The 18,227-nt window shown below is 39.1% G+C and overlaps 1 protein-coding gene across 9 annotated transcripts in view; it reads right to left on the bottom strand.

Moving 5' to 3' along the window:
• MBP (myelin basic protein) overlaps positions 1–18,227 on the bottom strand; it is a 190,367-nt gene that overhangs the window by 153,871 nt on the left and 18,269 nt on the right. The gene's annotated exons all lie outside the window — the stretch shown is intronic.

Raw genomic sequence — 18,227 nt, 5'->3', positions numbered from 1 at the left:
GAGGGGGGGGGAAAAAGGTGTTTTCATAGCTAACAGGGTCACTAACTTGGTTAAATCCTAGTCAAGATAAGGCAGTTATAGTTTTCACTGTGATAGCATGTTGATGTAAAAGGGAAATGAGCTCTTCAGGATTTACCTTGACCTGCTAACATGTTAAAACTATAACTGCCTTGCTTGACCTCTCAACCTTGACTGGAAAGAATGTCTTGATTGTAGAAGATATTCAGTAGGATTTTAACTCTTGTTAATTGCCATGTGTTAGCTAACACGAGGTAAGAACATTGAGTGATTTGAAATGGGCTTGAATGTTTTGAATGTATTGAGTCTCTCAATGCTGAACTACTCATTGGAATTATTTTTGCTCAAGATTTCCATTTTTAGTGGAAAAGAAGAATTGCTGGAGAGGATAAAGATGAAAAAAAAAAAAGGGTGGCTGCTTTCAAGCCTTTCATTTCTGGAAGCATCTGAGCCTTTGCAAAGATCTGAAGATTCTCAGGTCCTTTTGGACATCACAGGCCTGACTCTTTCCGCCAACAGAACCTCCTTCCCTTGTGTTGAAGCCATAGTAACTCCCAATCTGTTGGGCATACTTGAGCTGGCTGGTACAGCCCCAAAATGAACCCTCAGTAAATCTTCCCAGCTACAGTTTAAGGACCAGATTGTTCAGCACACAGCAGCTCCCACTGTTGCACTTGTGAACATGGAGGATATGAACTGTAGCTTTCTCAATACTCGATGATTCAAATCTTTTATTTTTAATTTAACTTTCAGCTTCTAACTCATTATTTGCTTTGTTTATTCATTGTGTGCATTTGAACCTGAAAGCTTATCTTTCTCATAACAATATTTGTGGATCACAGGCCAATAACCAAAAAGACTAAGGGAAAATTAACTGTTTCTCCAAAATGTTCAGAGGCCACAACCAACCACAGAAGAATGTTTTTTCTGTAAAACTCTTTAAAGGATTTTTAAATGAAAATCAGTAACTCAGACTTCAAGGTCAGATGGGACCATCATGATCATCTAGTCCTGCACACTGTAGGCCACAGAACCTCACCCACCCTCCTGAAATAGACCCCTAACCTCTGGCTGAGTTACTGAAGTCTTCAAAACATGATTTAAAGACTTCAAGTTACAGAGAATCCACCATTTACACTAGTTTTAACCTGCAAGTGACTTGTGCCACATGCTGCAGAGCAAAGGTGAAAAACCCCAGGGTCTCTGCCAATCTGACCCAGGGGATAATTCCTTCCCAACCTCAACTATAGTAATCAGTTAGACCTTAAGCACGTGGGCAAGACCCACTAGCCAGACACCTAGGAAAGAATTCTCAGTAGTAACTCAGAGCCTAGCATCCCATCATTAGCCATTGGGGATTTTTACTACTGGCAGTTGCTGATGGGCCACATGCCACTGTAGGCAGTCCCATCATACCATCCCCTCCATAAACTTATTGAACGCAGTCTTGAAGCCAGATAGGGTTTTTGACCCCACTGCTCCCTTTGGAGGGCTCTTCCAGAATTTCACTCCTCTAATGGTTAGAAACCTTCATCTAATTACAAACCCAAACTTGTTGATGGCTAGTTTATATCCATTTGTTCTTGTAACTGCACTGGTGCTTAACTTAAATAACTCTTCTCCCTCCCTGGTATTTATCCCTCTAATGTATTTACAGAGAGCAATCATATCTCCCCTCAGCCTTCTTTTGGTCAGGCTAATTTAAACAAGCCAAGCTCTTTGAGTCTCCTCTCATAAAAATAGGTTTTCCATTCCTCAGATCATTCTAGTATCCCTTCTCTGCACCTGTTCCAGTTTGAATTCATCTTTCTTAAACATGGGAGACCAGAATTGCACATCGTCTATTATACAAGGCATTGGCAAGACTTCATCTGGAATACTAACACTTCCCTGTCTCTACTGGAAATACCTCACCCAATGCATCCTACGAATACATTAGCCTTTTTCACGGTCACATCACACTGGTGGCTCATAGTCATCCTGTGATCAACCAATACAACTTCCATGTAATTAATTCCATATCATTTACTGTAGGAATGAAACAAAATTGCCTATGCATTCACTTAGCTGGAAACTGCTGAAAACCCATACCCATAGAACACAAACATTTTCCAATTACCAATCAAACCCTTAATATAAATTCTCTGTGGAATTTTAGACTCAAGGCATTATTATTTTTCTAGCAGTATAGGGGATGAAGACAGTTAGATGTTAACAAGTACCTCCTATTGGTTGTCAGAGTGTGAGCTATGCAAGCATAGCTGAGAAGAAGAGAAAGAGATGTAGCCTGATTGCTTATAGTAGAAAGAATATTCATATAACCATAGGATTAGAAGGGACCACAAGGGTCATGTATTCTAATCCCCTGCCAAGACGCAGGATTTGTTGTCTCTAAACCATCCAAGACAAATTGCTCTCAAGCCTCCTTTTGAAAACCTCTAGTGAAGGCGCTTTCAAAATCTCCCGAAGCAGTCTGCTCCCTTGTCCTATTGTTCTTACAGTTAGGAAATTTATCCTGAGATTTAATCTAAATCTGCTACGCTGTAGTTTGAACCCATTGCCTCTTGTCCTGCCCTCTGTGGCAACTTATCTCCATCTTTTTAATTGCAGTCTTTCAAGTATTTGAAGACCACTATCATATCCCCCCTCAATCTCCTCTTTTCCAAACTAAATATATCTAGTTCCTTCAGCTTTTGCTCATATAGCTTGCATTCCGTCCCTTTAATCATCTTTGTTGCTCATCTCTGGATCCTTTCCAGTTTCTCTGCATCCTTTCTATAGATTGGTGACCAAAACTGTATACAGTACTCTAGCTGAGGCCTAACCAAAGCCAAGTAGAGCAGTACTATCACCTCCCATGACTTGCATACTATGCCTCTGTTGTTAGTGCAGCCTAAAATTGCATTTGCTTCTTTTGCAACAGCATTGAACTGCTGACTCATGTCCTTCTCAGCTGTGCAGCTGCAAAGCCAGTTATCCCCTATTCTGTAATTGTGCATTTGGTTTTTCTTCCTTAAGTGTAGCACATTCCATTTGTCTTTGTTGAATTTCATTTTGTTGTCTAAAGCCCAGTTCTCCAATCTATCAAAATCCCTCTGAATTTTAGCTATCCTACAAAGTGTTGGCAACCCCCATAGGTTGGGGTCATCTGCAAATTAAACACCGGACCCAGAACACATCCCTGTGGAACCCCACTTGATACCTCCCTCCAATCCAACATCATTCCATTAATAGTTACTCTTTGTTTGTTGTTGTCGAACCAATTCTGTATCCACTTACTAGTAGTTCCATCGAGCCCACATTTCTCCGCAACTTACTTATAAGAATGTCATGTAGGGCTGTGTAAAAAGCCCTGCTGAAGTCCCAGTGTATTATGTCCACCACATTCCCCCTATCCACCAAACCAGTTACTCTGTCAGAGGGGGGAAATAAAACTGGTTTGGGATGTAAATCCATGCTGGCTGCTAATAACCACCCCTTCATCTTTCAGGTATTCACAAACTGTTTTATACATTGATACTTGAAGCTACTAGAGCAAAGTACGCTGTTCAGCATAGAATTAAACCATGGGTAAAATCCTGAAAACTCCACTTGGATTTTTCAGTCATTGCTTTGACATAGGACCCGTGTCAAAATCAGCTGACCTATTTAGTAAACCCTCAAAGCATTTTTATATTACAAGATCATGATCTGGCTTATTTCACCAAATCTCATTAATTTCAGAAAGATTTTCTTCTCTTTTCAAAAATGTGCATAAACAAAGAAAAATGCGTTTCATAGGAAGTTTGTGACAAACGAATAATAGCATATAAAAATCATGATTATGGCTAACAATTTGTACTATATAGTTTATTGTACATATATATGTTACACATGCTGCCAAAAAAAAATCCCCCAGAAGTCAATACAAAATAGCAGAAATTAATATCAATCAAAGGAACTCCTGAGGACTAACATTTTCAAATTATATAAAATGCAATTAACATTTTAGGGCTCAATAGTGACAGTGTCCTTAATTTGCTATTGGATGTGTCTGGGGATAAGAGACAATGTTATATAGAATGCCTCCTTCAATGACAAGCCATGAAAGAATGGAATGTCAACCTTTATGTCTCATTCTCTGGCTCTTCTTGCTATGTTTCAACTTAAATAGCGTTGATGTAGGTTAAGCCGCAATGCTTAAACTATAGCTTTTGGTTGGCTAATGTGGTTATGCTTGCATGTTTTTCTGTTAGAAAACATTTGTGACATTTAAAACACCTGGAGTCACTGGTGGTAGTGGAGGTAATGTGATGCACTGAAAGTAACACACTCAGGAAAGATACATAAATTACAAAAAAATATGCACTCTCCACTCACCAATGGCACTTTAACAGTTTAGTTTTCGTTCCTTGTGACAAATACTTCATTACACTCCAGTATATTTACTAGTACACTGTGAAGTTTTAGTAATCTGAGACCTCACCACACCTTTCAACTACTTCTGAGCTAAATTGTGCCATTAGGCACAACTTTAAGCTGAGGTGGGGGTGTGACAGAAAACTTCACTACTACAGTTGGGTATTTGAGAAGGGACTGGGGACTATTCCTTGTTGTGGCCAATACAAAGGAAAGATTAGGCTTTAGCCATAGCTACTTTGGTTGATTTTTGTCCCAAGGAGCAGCAGTCCATGTGCTCCCCCAAACACAGATTACATGGATTGTCTCTGGCCCTTTTAATAGGTGTAAAATGGTAGGAATGTTGTGTTACCTTCCCTATATGTTCTCACAGAGCTCAAGAACAATCTGGTCCTACATCTTTGCTGAGATGTTAACCATGACATTTTTTTTTTAATTATTGTTTTTGCGGATTATCAAAGTGCAAATTGGTGAGGTTTTACAGTACACATCATTACATTCATTGAATTCCATTCATTCTAAAATCATACTACATGTTATTGTATCTGATTAAATGATCACCCACTTACAACCACTTCTGGGATCTCTCACATAGAACAAAAACAAAACCTTCAAGAGCAATCATGTTCACACTAGTTAGAGTTCACAGATGATCAACAGCATAGCAGAGGCTGCTGACAGTTCTAAAAGAATCAAAATACCTGACTTCTCCACTGCTAGGAGATCATCAATGGAAACACTACTGACGGCATTAAAAAAAAAAAAAAAAAAAGGATTCTAGCTCAGGCAATCTTCCAACAGGCCTCTGCTCTACAATTAATGGTTTGGTGGTAAGCTCTGAGAGTCTCTCCTTTGGCACATGAGCAAGAGAAGGACAGGTGTGGGAATAGGAGGTTAAGAAGGAAAATCAAGATAGAGGCATGGGGAAGATAAGAATATTAGGGTACAGAAAAAGAAACAGGAGGAATGGGAATAGACTTTAGAGGATAGTAGAAGCAGAGAGAAATGGGAACAAGGACATAGGAAGGAAGTATGTGGAGAGATGGGAGTAAACAACTAGAAAAAAAAGAAAATTAAAATAGGAGGAGGATAAATGCAATATAGAAGAAAAAAAAAGGAGGGGGGGTGGAAAAAACACACCTAAACTTAAAGCTGTATTTAAATGCATTATTCTAAAAACATTTGGAGGGGGCATGGGATCATATACCTTAGAAGTCAGGCCTTAAACATATAGTTCTCTGGTGAGAAAAAGAGGAACAAGTAAAGGAATAATCTGGTATGTGATGATTACTACAGTTATGACAGTAAACCAGGCATAAGTCGAAGAACTTAATATCCATTTCCTGTCTTTCTCTGTTACATACAGAATAGTAAAAACCTTTTAAGGGAACAATTCAATATAGATCAAGTATTTAAATAAAGCTATCATAAGCCTTATCTCGGCAGTCATAGATAGAAACACCACCACCACTGAACGAAGGAAACAAAGAAAGAATGTGGCGCTAATGTGACATTTGCAATCTATCACTCTGTTTGTGCATGCTGCTTCCCCCTTACAGTCTAAGTAAATAAGGGAAACAAAGGTGGGGGAAAGTAAGCTCCAGGAGTAGGACTGTCTGTTTTTAGTGTACCTAGCACAAATATGGCCCCAATCTCAGTTGGGTCCATAGGCTCAATAGAACAAAACAAAACAAAAAATGAACAGCCGTGTATTTTATGAACAGCAATGTATAGATTGATGGAGAGCTAACTGAACCAAATATCCAACATGACCAGCAGGCTAACGCCAGACAATGAAAGAAACCATATGCAGGATGAAATGATCTAGATGGCCATAGACTGTTAGTTTGTGCAGCTAATCAAATTAAGAGAAAATACAATTTGATAAGCACATGGAATCATCTGAAATCGACTACTAAGCAATGAGCTCATGATTCCAATGTGGATCATTTCTTCAGCAAATTGTTTTAGCTGTTTAATGTACGCTGATTAAATACAAAGGAAATGGAAAAGAAAAAGGAAAAAAAATTTTGCATAGTAGGAGAGCAGAGCTCTATACAGAAATTCAGGAGTATGGTTTGAGAGTGGATTTAAGTAAGGTTGTGTATTTGGGTTCTGCAGGAACATGACTAACGTTGAAATCAGTCATCTTTGAGTAAACCCATAATTCTCTTTTTAATGTCTCAGGGAGACAAGCATATGGCCAAAATAAGACAAGATTGTGTTACGTTTATTTCCTCCACCCTAGGAACTGAAGTCCTATGAAATGATCAGATTTCACCTGATCTTATTCATACATAAACATTTGCATTCATTTAATACTAAATTCTAAATCAGATATTTTTATATACCTATCTGCAATAAATTTTTTACATATAGCTAAGGGACTATGATTTTTAAAGAGAACATTACTAAAGACAGATTTACTTTTCAGCCTAAGAAACAAAAACAACACAGATGATTAGCAAAAACATGCTATAATCATGGACCTCCTCCTAACTATGACATGAAAAAAACTGTAGTCTTCTGAAAAAATTTATCTCCAAAATCTAATATGAAGGACAATTAAAAATGAAAATGTACAGTGCTGATTATGTGTGTGTGTATATATATTATTGTACGTGAATTTGTATGAGCATATGAATATTCACCAAAATAAATCAAAGTGAATAGGAATATATATAAAGATCCAATCCTTTAGTCCTCATTCAAGCAGAAGACTCATTTAATTGAGTAAGGAGTGCAAAATCAGGTCATGTTTTTAGTAGCTATATAAAAAAAAGGTGTTGATTAAAATATAAAGAATGTTTCTTATCCTTATTGTCATCCTTACTTCTAAAACATTTAGTAGAAATATGAGCATATCAAACCCCAATTCTGGGAAGACTGAAGCATGTGCTTAACTTTACACACCGTAAGTAGCACTACTGATTTAAATGGGATTACTGACACTGCATAAAGTTAAGCATGTATGTAAAGTCTTTATAGCACAAAGGTCACAAATAACCATTTCAAAATCTGAAAGATTTTTTTTTAAAATGATAGCGAGAGTATTAATTTAGCCCTGTGATGTTGTCCTTACAGGTTATGTTACTTTGTCATTCCGATTGGTATGCTTGTAATTATTTAACAAAAGATGACAGCTCCTTGCAAGTGCATAATGCATTAATTTGAAGAACATTTGTTTTCTGTTGAGTAACAATGAATGATGATAAACTCATGTGACAACTTCTTAGCAAAATTCTTACCACAGGTAATAAATAATACATTGGAACATCTGAAATCATATTTACTGGGCACTCAGAGTATGGTTTGTGCTGTGCAACAGAGCCTGGGTCACCATATTAAAACATTTAAAAAAATAAATAAATAAATAAATAAAAAAGAGGACATTCCACAGGGCCTCGGCCCTGCCCCTTCCCCGCCCCAACTCCGCCCCCATTCCAACCCCTTCCCCGAAGTCCCCGCCCCAACTCCGCCCCCTCCCCTGAGCACCCCACATTCCCCTTCCTCCTCCCTCCCAGCCACGCAAAACAGCTGCCTGAGCGCTACCGGCTTCACAGTTTGCCAGGCAGCCGCCAGACCTCTAGACCCTGCGCCCCTGGCCAGGCGCTCCCCCAGCACAGCTGGAGCCTGGGAAGGGAAGCGCCCGGCTGAGGGCGCAGGGTCTGGAGGTCTGCCTGGCAAACTGTGAAGCCGGTAGCGCTCAGGCAGCTTGGCTCTTCAGCTGCACAGAGCTGAGGTATCTGGGGGGAGCAGCAGCAGCCACCACCGAAGTTGCTCTAAGGTAAACAGGGGGCCGAGATGCCGGCAAAGCATTTTCCCAGACATGTTGAGCTTTTTGGTAATTCCCCCCCAGACAGGGATTTGAGGACCAAAAAGCCAGACATGTCCGAGAAAATCCGGACGTATGGTAACCCTAACTCTATCTCCCCCCCAAGAAGTTTAAAATTTAAGGCACAAATTGTACTAGTCAGTAGGGATATTCATAGGAGTAGGCTGGTAATGATATAAAACTCTTTCTTCAAGGTGCACTATAATTAGCAATCCCTTCAGTATCAAGGAATAGCATTTTGAAGTGGCAACAGATCTCTGCCTATTTATTTAAAAGTGATACCTGGCACCTTCCCGTTCTGAAGCAAAAACTGCTGATGCCTCCCAACAATGACACTATGCTCATAATGCTTTAGGCCCCAAAGATTAGAATCGCAGGTAGTAAATATCAGGAAACCAAAATGGCCACACCAATCCCAATCTGGAACCGGTGTGAACCCAGAGGAAAACAATCCACTGGAACCCTGCAGAGGCATCATTCTGAAACAAAATGCATCCTATCCATACAGAACATTTCAAACTCCTAAAAAGGAACTTCTAATCTGATTAAGTTTGCATCAGTCAGAAAGATGCAATTCAGACCATCTGGCATATTAGCTGAAGGCTTTTGGCCTTAATAACAGTTCTTCTGTACAGCCACATAAAATCTTAGTGCAGAAGATAATCAGGCTACAGGGAACTCTTTCGCAGTCTTCTCTCAGGTCTGCATCTCCACTGTCTCAATTCCGAGACATCACTCTTACAGCACAGTGGCTGCCCAGCTTTAGAAACAATGATAGTATTACAAGGAGCAAGGGAGTGGGGTGCCTCTTCTAGCAGCTGATAGTTGTCAGTGAGGTGACCAACACCCTAATTTGTAGAGGAAATCACACATGCCACCCCATAGCCTCCCCACATGGAGCCATATGCCATAAAAATAAAACCACAGCAACTCTCACTTCTCTGCTGTCTAATCAAACAAACAAAAAAAATGATGGGAGCTCATTTCACGCCCAAGCATGTTATCACCCAAGCAAAAGAAACATGAAAATAAAACAAGAGTGAGGGAAGGACCTCACTATTCTACAGGTGGAACATTTGGTTAAAGAGTATTCTTTTTTAAATAACTGGAAAGTTTTCTTTTGTTAAAGAGCCCATTTTAAGCCTTTTGAAATTAAATGGGTATTTAGGGTAGGGAAGAAAACATTTTATCAGCCATCCAAAACAAGTGTCACTTTAAAATTATTTAGCTACAACATTACTGAAAGAGCCAGATGATGGCATCTTAGAAAGCAAATGCTTCTCTTGGTTTTGATCTAAATTAGAATATTTTAATGAAATACAAAGTGCCACATTTTTGAGATTATGATATTCTAACTACAAATTGTGAGGAAATGTTTTCACACACACTGAAGTGGAGTCTGAACAATCATCTGCAAAAAATCCCAAGGCTTGAATGATAGAGTCAGAGGTCTGTAAATAATATCAGATCTAATAAAGTTCATTTTGTACATATTCTCAGTATAAAAAGTAAACTCTGCTCCAGAAGCTATTTTGCAATGACCACAAATGAATCTCAAAGCAGCAACATTATATATTTTTTGCATCTTAACTGCACATTAAGAGTCATCTTAAGTTTTAAAATATATTAACTGCAATTCTCAGGGCACAGATGCATCTAACTGGTATTTTAATATTATCCCTGAACAGTAGTCTAATCAGGTGTGTAAACTTAAGGCTCAAATCTGCAGGTTCCCACATGCTTGCGTACGTGAATCAGTGGGATTACTGACATGGAGTAAAGTTATGTAAATGCATAAGTGTTTTCAAGAATCAGATTGTAAATATTACTCTGTATAGGAATTCAAATTCATCATGGTCTGATATGGATGAATCAGAGTGGAGAATTGCAAGATCACATTTTATTACCCTTCATCACTCTGGTGAACAGTCACCACAGAAAAATTAAGGTATTTGGGGGGTACATTTAAATAGAAATATTTTTTCCAAGATAAATGATGGAACCCCAACGGAAACAGATATTGATGCTATTGTATTCAACTCTGATGAGATAAAAATAGATGTAATGAACTTGTGCCAAGAAAATGTACAAGCTGTGTCTAAATTTTGATGATACTGTACTCTTACAGATGTAATTTTATATAATAAAAACTATATTCTCTATACATAAAAACCCAAAAAATAACCCACACTGATTTGAAAAGAAAATTTTAAAAATATCCCAAAAATATGTGGCTTCTTGGAGACCAGGTGGGCTCAGATGTCTAATATTTGGACTGGCAGCACGCGGGAAATACTTGAGAGGATTTTGGAATTTAAACTGTATACCCTTCTTTCTGAGCAGAGATAACTTTGCATGATTTAGACCTCTTCTAAATTGAAGGAGGAAATATTCTGAATGGTCTCCCCAGAATTGTCTCACCATCACAACCTAAAGTATAGTAGAAAAGTTGTCAAAGTGGAGCAGACCAGTGGTCCATTTAGTTCAGCAATTAGTTTGGTCAGTGGCCAGTGCCATACACTTCAGGAGGAAGGTGCAAGGAAATCTCATAATGGGCAGTTATCGAATAATTTGCCCATAGGGCAAGTTCCTCGCTAACATCTCCACCTTCTTGAATTAGCTGATGGATTATTTCATGCAGCACAGAGGGGGTTTTTCCTTATTCAATTAACTGGAAATTCTCATTATCCATCATTTCATCAAAATAATATTTGACTGAAAACAAAGTTAAAATAAAAAAAGCATTCTTTAAAGGGAAAAAATGTGTAATTCTAGATGTAATGTACAAGATGCCAGAAATATGAATAATTAAGGCCAGGATTTTTCCATTTTGGTGGCAGCAAAGCTCGGGGTAATTCAGAACTGACAAGTATTACACTATGTTTGTACAGTGACTTGCACAATAAGGCCCCAATTTGGTTACATTTTAGACACTACTGTAATATAAATGTTCATTAATAAATATGTCCTTCAGCTCTGATAAGATTGGAGCTAAACTGTTTTCCTCCCAAGAACTAGACCAAGCATTTAATACAATTTACCTGAAAAGATAAGAAATTCAGACTCAGGATTTGATACACATATGTAAATAATTTACAAATATACAGTGTCTTACTCTAAATGATTTTGGTATCTTTTGGATGACATCACTCCATTCAAAACATTTGTGGAAAGAAGAAACCACATTTCACAATAGTGAGAAAGGGGAGATTTTGGCAAAGAACACTGGGGCAACCACTAGGCCATCCAGGAAGTATGATGGCATACACAAAGCAGATAGGACCTCAGTTTTTAAGGCATCAGCTAGCTCATTTTTGAAATTTTTTTCCCCCACGTGTCTCACACGGAGAGGATCATGTAATTGTTCCCTTTTAAGTACGTCATTTTCAGTGACACCACCATGATGTATAGTTGACAGTCTAAACATAATTACAGAAGTTGGTCCAATAAAAGATATTACCTCATCTAACTAGTCTCTCTCATAATTACAGATGACACTCTGTGAAAATATAATGAAATTGTTGGACAGTGACAGTTGCAGGAATTTTATACCTTATTTGGTTTTTGGTTCTTTCAACCCTTCACCGCCCCTCAACAAACTGGATTATAGGCCTCACGGATATTGAAACAACCTTGGTGTTTCATCTCTAAATTTTTCCTCTTTTCCATGTTATAATTTTTTCATATAGTATTTGTTATGAACCAAATACAAGATCACCCAACAATGTTCAGCAACACTGATGTAAACATATTATACTTGACCATAAATATAAATCTCTCTATGCTATCACATTAAAAAGAGCAACACAGACCATTTTATGTAAATGTTGCTTCCCTTATAAACTATTAATACAGTACTTGAAAAAAGATATCTTTAAAGCCAAAAGATCTTTCTATGCTGAAGTATGTTTGTTTAATAAATATCAAAATATATTATCCACATTGTAAGCACTTTTCTTCAAAGACAAACATTGCTGGAGCATATTGAACCATATGCTTCCTTCCCAGCAGAAGAAATATCCAGGATATTCCAGGTATTACTTTCAGAGTTTCCCTGGTATATTTCACTCAAGAGGGGTGTAGGGATCCATAAAAGGACAGACATAGGCCAAGAAACTCCATCACACTGAAGGTTTTATAGAGACAAACGGGTATCTTCCAAATTGTGGAATAACATCTACGTGTGCACTCACTATGCTGTGTGGATGGACAGCGCAGAGGGAAGTAATAGTAGTTTACTGTTGCTTGAACCTGCACTATGTGTGGAGTTCCATTGGGGCCCCAGTAGTTCATGGGATCGTGCTATGTAGAGCGGTTTTCTCCCTTCCCACCACAGTACCCGAACCACAGAGGCATGAGAAGAAAAGGATTTTCCACTAGCTTCTAGGTAGCCTAAGGACCATGCCACAAAGGCACAGCTTTTGCTACTGCCATGAGTTTTGGGGTCTTCAGACATGTACTTGTGTCCTAATGCTCCTCCTGCCTTCCACCACCACTCAGGGGAATACAGTGTCTAACCTCTGCATTCTCTGGGCCTGATACAAAAATAGGAATTTTGCCTGAGTATGAAGGCAGGATAAAGGCCTCCATTGTTCCCTCATTTGCTAATACCCACATGGTTCATTTACTTTGCTATGTTTTATTGTGTAAATTAGTCTTTTAAAAAAAATTACACACACACACACAGAGATGTTACATTAAATTATACTATTATGTAGATAGTAGTGTTATGATCCTGAATTATTTAAAAAAATATTTGAACATGCAAGGCAAGATTGTGGCTTTAAACTGCTGGCTGTATTGTGATTGGGCAGTGAAGAGGAGCTACACACCTGTATTTGCTGCAGGACAGGATGAGATCTTCAGAGCATCACTAACAGAATGCGGCTGTGAGAGGGCCGTGCTACTCCTCTTTGAAGCATGCAGAACGCAATAACAATATGCCTCTCCTCCTCCACCAACCCCTTCTTTTCCCCCTTGAGGGACCCTAGTGTTTTTCTAGTGCCAAATTCAAAAGAACACAGGAAGCAGTGGGAAGAACTGGGTTTGTGCATGGCCCTTCTAGGAGGTATGGGGAAATGCTCCTTACTCCACCCCTTCACATCGCACCAAGATTTAGGTCCAATCCTCAGTCTTTTAATATCCTTTAGTTTAATGTACTATTTTTGAAATGGGATAGACCCGAGTCCAAAACATGAAGGTGCATTTTTTAATATATAAATCCGATACACTGTAAATGCTATAGTAACTGTCAGGCCGATATTTTCCAGTGCTCTAAGGATATACCTATGTGATCACATAGGACAGATGTTAAAACATCTATAAATGATGGCAAAATCCAGATTTTAAAACGGTTTATTACAACAGTCATATACTTCTGTCAGGACCCAATATATCTATTCTAGCCACATGCAGTTCTATTTGCTGGAAATGTGAATTTTCATAAACAATGTCAAGAGCATCAGACAAAATGGGAAAAAATAGAAATGTCAGCAAGATACTAACGTTTCACACACGTTAGTCCATTTTTACTCAGAGATTTACCGTGTTTGAGATTAACATACTGAGAGCTCAAAAGGAGATCTAACACCTGTTGTTATAGGATAAAGAGAAACAAAACAAACCCACGATATCTGCAAGACTCTCAAATCTTCCTCCCATTTCCTCTCGTCAGAGGAAAATGATGAATTTTCTCCAGATGAACAGTATATTCTCGTTTCCCCTTTCTTAGGCCAGGAGGGTGGCATAAGGCTCCCCAATGAACATGGCAGCCTTCTCAATTAATATTTCATTATACAAACATAGAGGAAACCTGTCTTTGCAGTAATTGGTAACACAAGGCATACCCAGAGTTGTACATGAATGTATTTCAAAGGCAGCTTCTGTTGCTTCCTGCCTGGCAATTAGCAAAGGTGCTCCAGAGACAGAAGTGACAGCAAAATGACTCACCTGCCCCAGAAACTTAACTTTACATAGACAGAACAGTTCAGCAGTATGTACCAGGGTTGTCACTTAATTGCAGCTAATGCATGTGATTAACACCAAACAAATTAACCAATTAAGAAAAATAGTTGCAACTCACAGTTTTAATTGCTCACTTAAATAATAGAATACCAATTTAAATTTATTAAAAATATTGTGGATGTTTTTCTACATTTTCTAATATATTGATTTCAATTACAACACAGAATACACAGTGCTCACTTTATCTTTTTTACAGTGCAAATATTTGTAATAAAAAATATAAACAAAATAAATAGCAATTTTCAATTCACCTCATACAAGTCCACTCAGTTCTATTTCTTATTCAGCCAATCACTAAGACACAAAAGTTTGTTCAGATTTACAAGAGGTAATGCTACCCACTTCTTATTTACATCACCTGAAAGTGAGAACAGGTGTTTGCATGGCACTGTTGTAGCTTGCATTGCAAGGTATTTACATGCCAGATACACTAAACAACCATGCCACTTCATGTTTTGACTTGTAGGCTCTAAAGTTTTACATTGTTTTATTTTTGAATGCCGTTATATTAAAGGAAATAATTCTACATTTGTAAGTTGCACTTTCACAAGAGATTGCACTACAGTACTTGTATGAGGTGAACTGAAAAATACTATCTTTTTTATAGTGCAAATATTTGTAATCAAAAATAATATAAAGCTCTGAACTTTTCAAGCAGCAGTGCATGTTAACACTAATTCCTGGACCAATAATACAGCACATTCTTTTTTTGAAGTATCGATACAGGATACTTCAGTCAAACAATTGATAACCAACGTAAACACTTGTATGAACTATGCATTATAATTCCAATTATCCATGGAGGAGTGGGGCGGGACACAGAGGGAAGTCAATTAGTGTGCAGAACCTTCCATTAAATAGCTGTTTTTAACTGTAATGAGGTTGATCAATTTGCAAGCTATGAAGCTGTACTAGTATTTTCAAGATATTTTCAAATGGTTTTAAAATATATTTTGTATTACTGGGAATAGGAGTATTACGATTCTCAGTGGGTTTGGTTACTTTGGGAAGCATGTTGTAGCAAGGGCTCTGCTCCCCAGACACACTGTGGATAGCCCCCTTTGCAGGGGTGGGCAAAGGCTCATTGCATCCTCCGCTTCCCCTTGTGCACTTCCTGGCTGTACACAATTTTGCCCTTAATATTTTGCATTTGATATTTTTAAACCATACATTATTTTTGCATGGGAGGGCTTATCTTGATAATACTAATATAGTAGTTCTTTTATTTTTGGAGACTATCCAATACATTTAATACCACTACTCACCACCTTCCATTCACTCTTCAAAAAAAAAAAAATATCTATCAGTAAATCCCCTACCAATAATGTATTTAATTATTCATACATCTGTTACATTTAGGGCTGGTGGGCTAAAATCTCCCAAAGCTTTCCCCAAATATTATACCTCATACATTACAGCACATAATATTTTATAGGTCTCTTCTTGCCAAATAAGGATGTTGAAAAGTATTAATTAAAAGCATGTTTGCTTTTTTAATAAAGCAAACTGAGTAGTACTAACCACAGCACTTTCTCTTCGTAGGATTTCCTATGAACATTTTAATTGATTTGGGTTCACACGAGTTCATACCTCTTAAATCCACTTTGTAATTCAGACAAAACTATTAAGTTTCACTTGTTTTTTTGCACCAAAAACACATGAAACAGCGATTTTTGAAGAGTTTAAATGCTAACCCACATATCAGTCCAGATTTCCTCAAAGTTCTGTCTCTCAAATCATTTGACCAACTAGTCCTCAGTTTTAACTAAACAAACAAGTGTGAGAATATGTGCACTTTTTTTTTTTTTTAAATCAGTAGCAGGAAGCCAAAGAGTAGGAGCTGTAGAGGAAAAGATCTAAAGCGAAGCAGAGGAAAAAGAGTTGCTTTAGGTTTTCCTATTTTCTTTATTCTAATAAAATTCCTGGGTCAGCATTAGAAGAAACAATATCTGATTCTTTACCATTGCAAAATTCACATGGTGGTTGTGTGACAGTTTCAGATTTCATTGTAGATTTTTCACACTTTTCTAATGCTGACAAGATGACTCATTTTATGATTTTTTTCTCAGGGTATGTCTACAATAGAAACGTAAGTTGACCTATATCAGTAATTGCTGCAGTGGTGCATACAGGAGCAGTGGAAGCTCCCTAAAGGTGGGAAGGCACCGGCGCCCAAACCATGCCCCCTCTCATGCTGCTCTTCCTCCCCCCACCCCCCAAGGCCCAATCCCCCACTCGCGCCTCTCCACTCCCTCCTCCCCCATCACTCGTCTTTATGGCCAGTATGTCCTCACACTTTTAAAAGTGATGGGGCCCTGCCTGTTCCGGCGCTCCTGGGTGCACATTCACACTACCTTCATTGGGTCAGTGGTGCGCATCCTCACCAGGAGCGCATCCACCAACCTAAGAGGGGCAGTGTGGGAAGCTGAGAGCGCTGTCTCTTAGCTCCGCTGGCAGCTCCCTGCCAGGAGTCCAGTTGCCCCACACAGGCCGGCTTTAGGAACTGCAGGGCCCGATTCGAATACCCGGCGGCGGTCTGGATCTTTGGCGGCACTTCGGCAGTGGTGAGTCTTTCACTCGCTCCGGGTCTTTCCTGGCAGTGAAGAACCCCCCGCCACTAAAATGCTGCTGAAGACCCAGAGTGAATGAAGGACCCCCGCCGCTGAAGACCCAGACCGCCGCCGGGTGAGTAAAAAACATTAAAAAGGCACGGGCGCGGGGTCCAATTCCAGGGAAATCGGCTTAAGGCCAGCCCTGGCCCCACAGCCTCCCAGTGGGCTGCCCCCTCTCTGCTCCCAGAAGCCGACCAGGGCATCTCACCTCCCTGTTCCCCCCGGAGAATGAGTGGAGGGGGAGGGGAAGCCCCAAGGGCTTCTCAACCCCAGGAAGTCCTGCTTCCCCGGCTTCTATCAATTTCATGTGAAATTGACAAGGCTGCCAAGCTCTGGGTGGGGAAGGTTTCTCACCCTGGCTGGCAGCTGGGGTGGGCGGGGAAGCCACCCAGCTCTCCAGGGGAGCTCCTGCTGTGAAACTGACAAGACAGAGAACAGCTGATGTAAGTAAGGCAGTGTCTACACGGACACTACCTCACCCTAACTACACCGATATAAGCCTTGCGCCTCTTGTGGAGGTAGAGTTATGTCAGCGTAGTAGGGCACTTACATCAGTGGGAGGAAAGTTGCAGCGTAGACACTGACATAATTAAGTCAGTATAAGCTGCCTTGTGTCGATATAACTGTTGTACAGACCAGCCCTCAGATAACTGTGTATCGCTAACCTAACAGCAACCAAAGACAAAAAATTCAAAACATGCTATTTTTTGCCAACCAGGTGTTCATTTTTCATTGTTTCTGAACTTTGACATTTTATTCTAATCAGAAGAGAGCGTCTATATGTCACTGACCATAAACAAATTGATTTTGAAAGCATAAAATCAAGCTGAAGAGGAGGATTCATTATGATGACCCAGAATACAGACAAACGTGTTCAGAGAATTGGGCTACAAACATGAGACCCAGCATACTGCTTATAAATACAAATCCCCATTCCCATCCCTTTGCCCTCAAAAGTGGTGAAACAGAACACTTGCTAGAATTCGGATATGTGTATTTACATATAAATACATGCAGACATATACACTAGTGATACTGCATAGTTGTAACAAACATAAAACAGGTAGCTAAATATGCTTCTACTTGATTTTCAAGTAAAAGTGTGTCATGACTAATATTAAGCCAGAGCTCTTAAGGATCATGCTGTATGTGCCAGCTGGCAACAAACGCTCCTCAGAATTTCTCTCCATCTGGACTCTCCAATTTCCTGCCTCAGTCTTGCTGCTGATCATTTTAATCTTCTGTACTTCATATGAACTAGTACTACTTCTGAGAGTCTTGCTAGTCACTCCCCTATTTTGGACTTTTTGCTATGAATTATCATTATGCCAGTGACAACC

Source organism: Chrysemys picta, chromosome 2, assembly GCF_011386835.1.
Source record: "Chrysemys picta bellii isolate R12L10 chromosome 2, ASM1138683v2, whole genome shotgun sequence".
In the NCBI taxonomy this organism is placed as follows: Eukaryota; Metazoa; Chordata; order Testudines; family Emydidae; genus Chrysemys; species Chrysemys picta.
The sequence above is the reverse complement of the archived record's forward strand: the minus strand, read 5'-3'. Positions and strand labels throughout refer to the sequence as shown.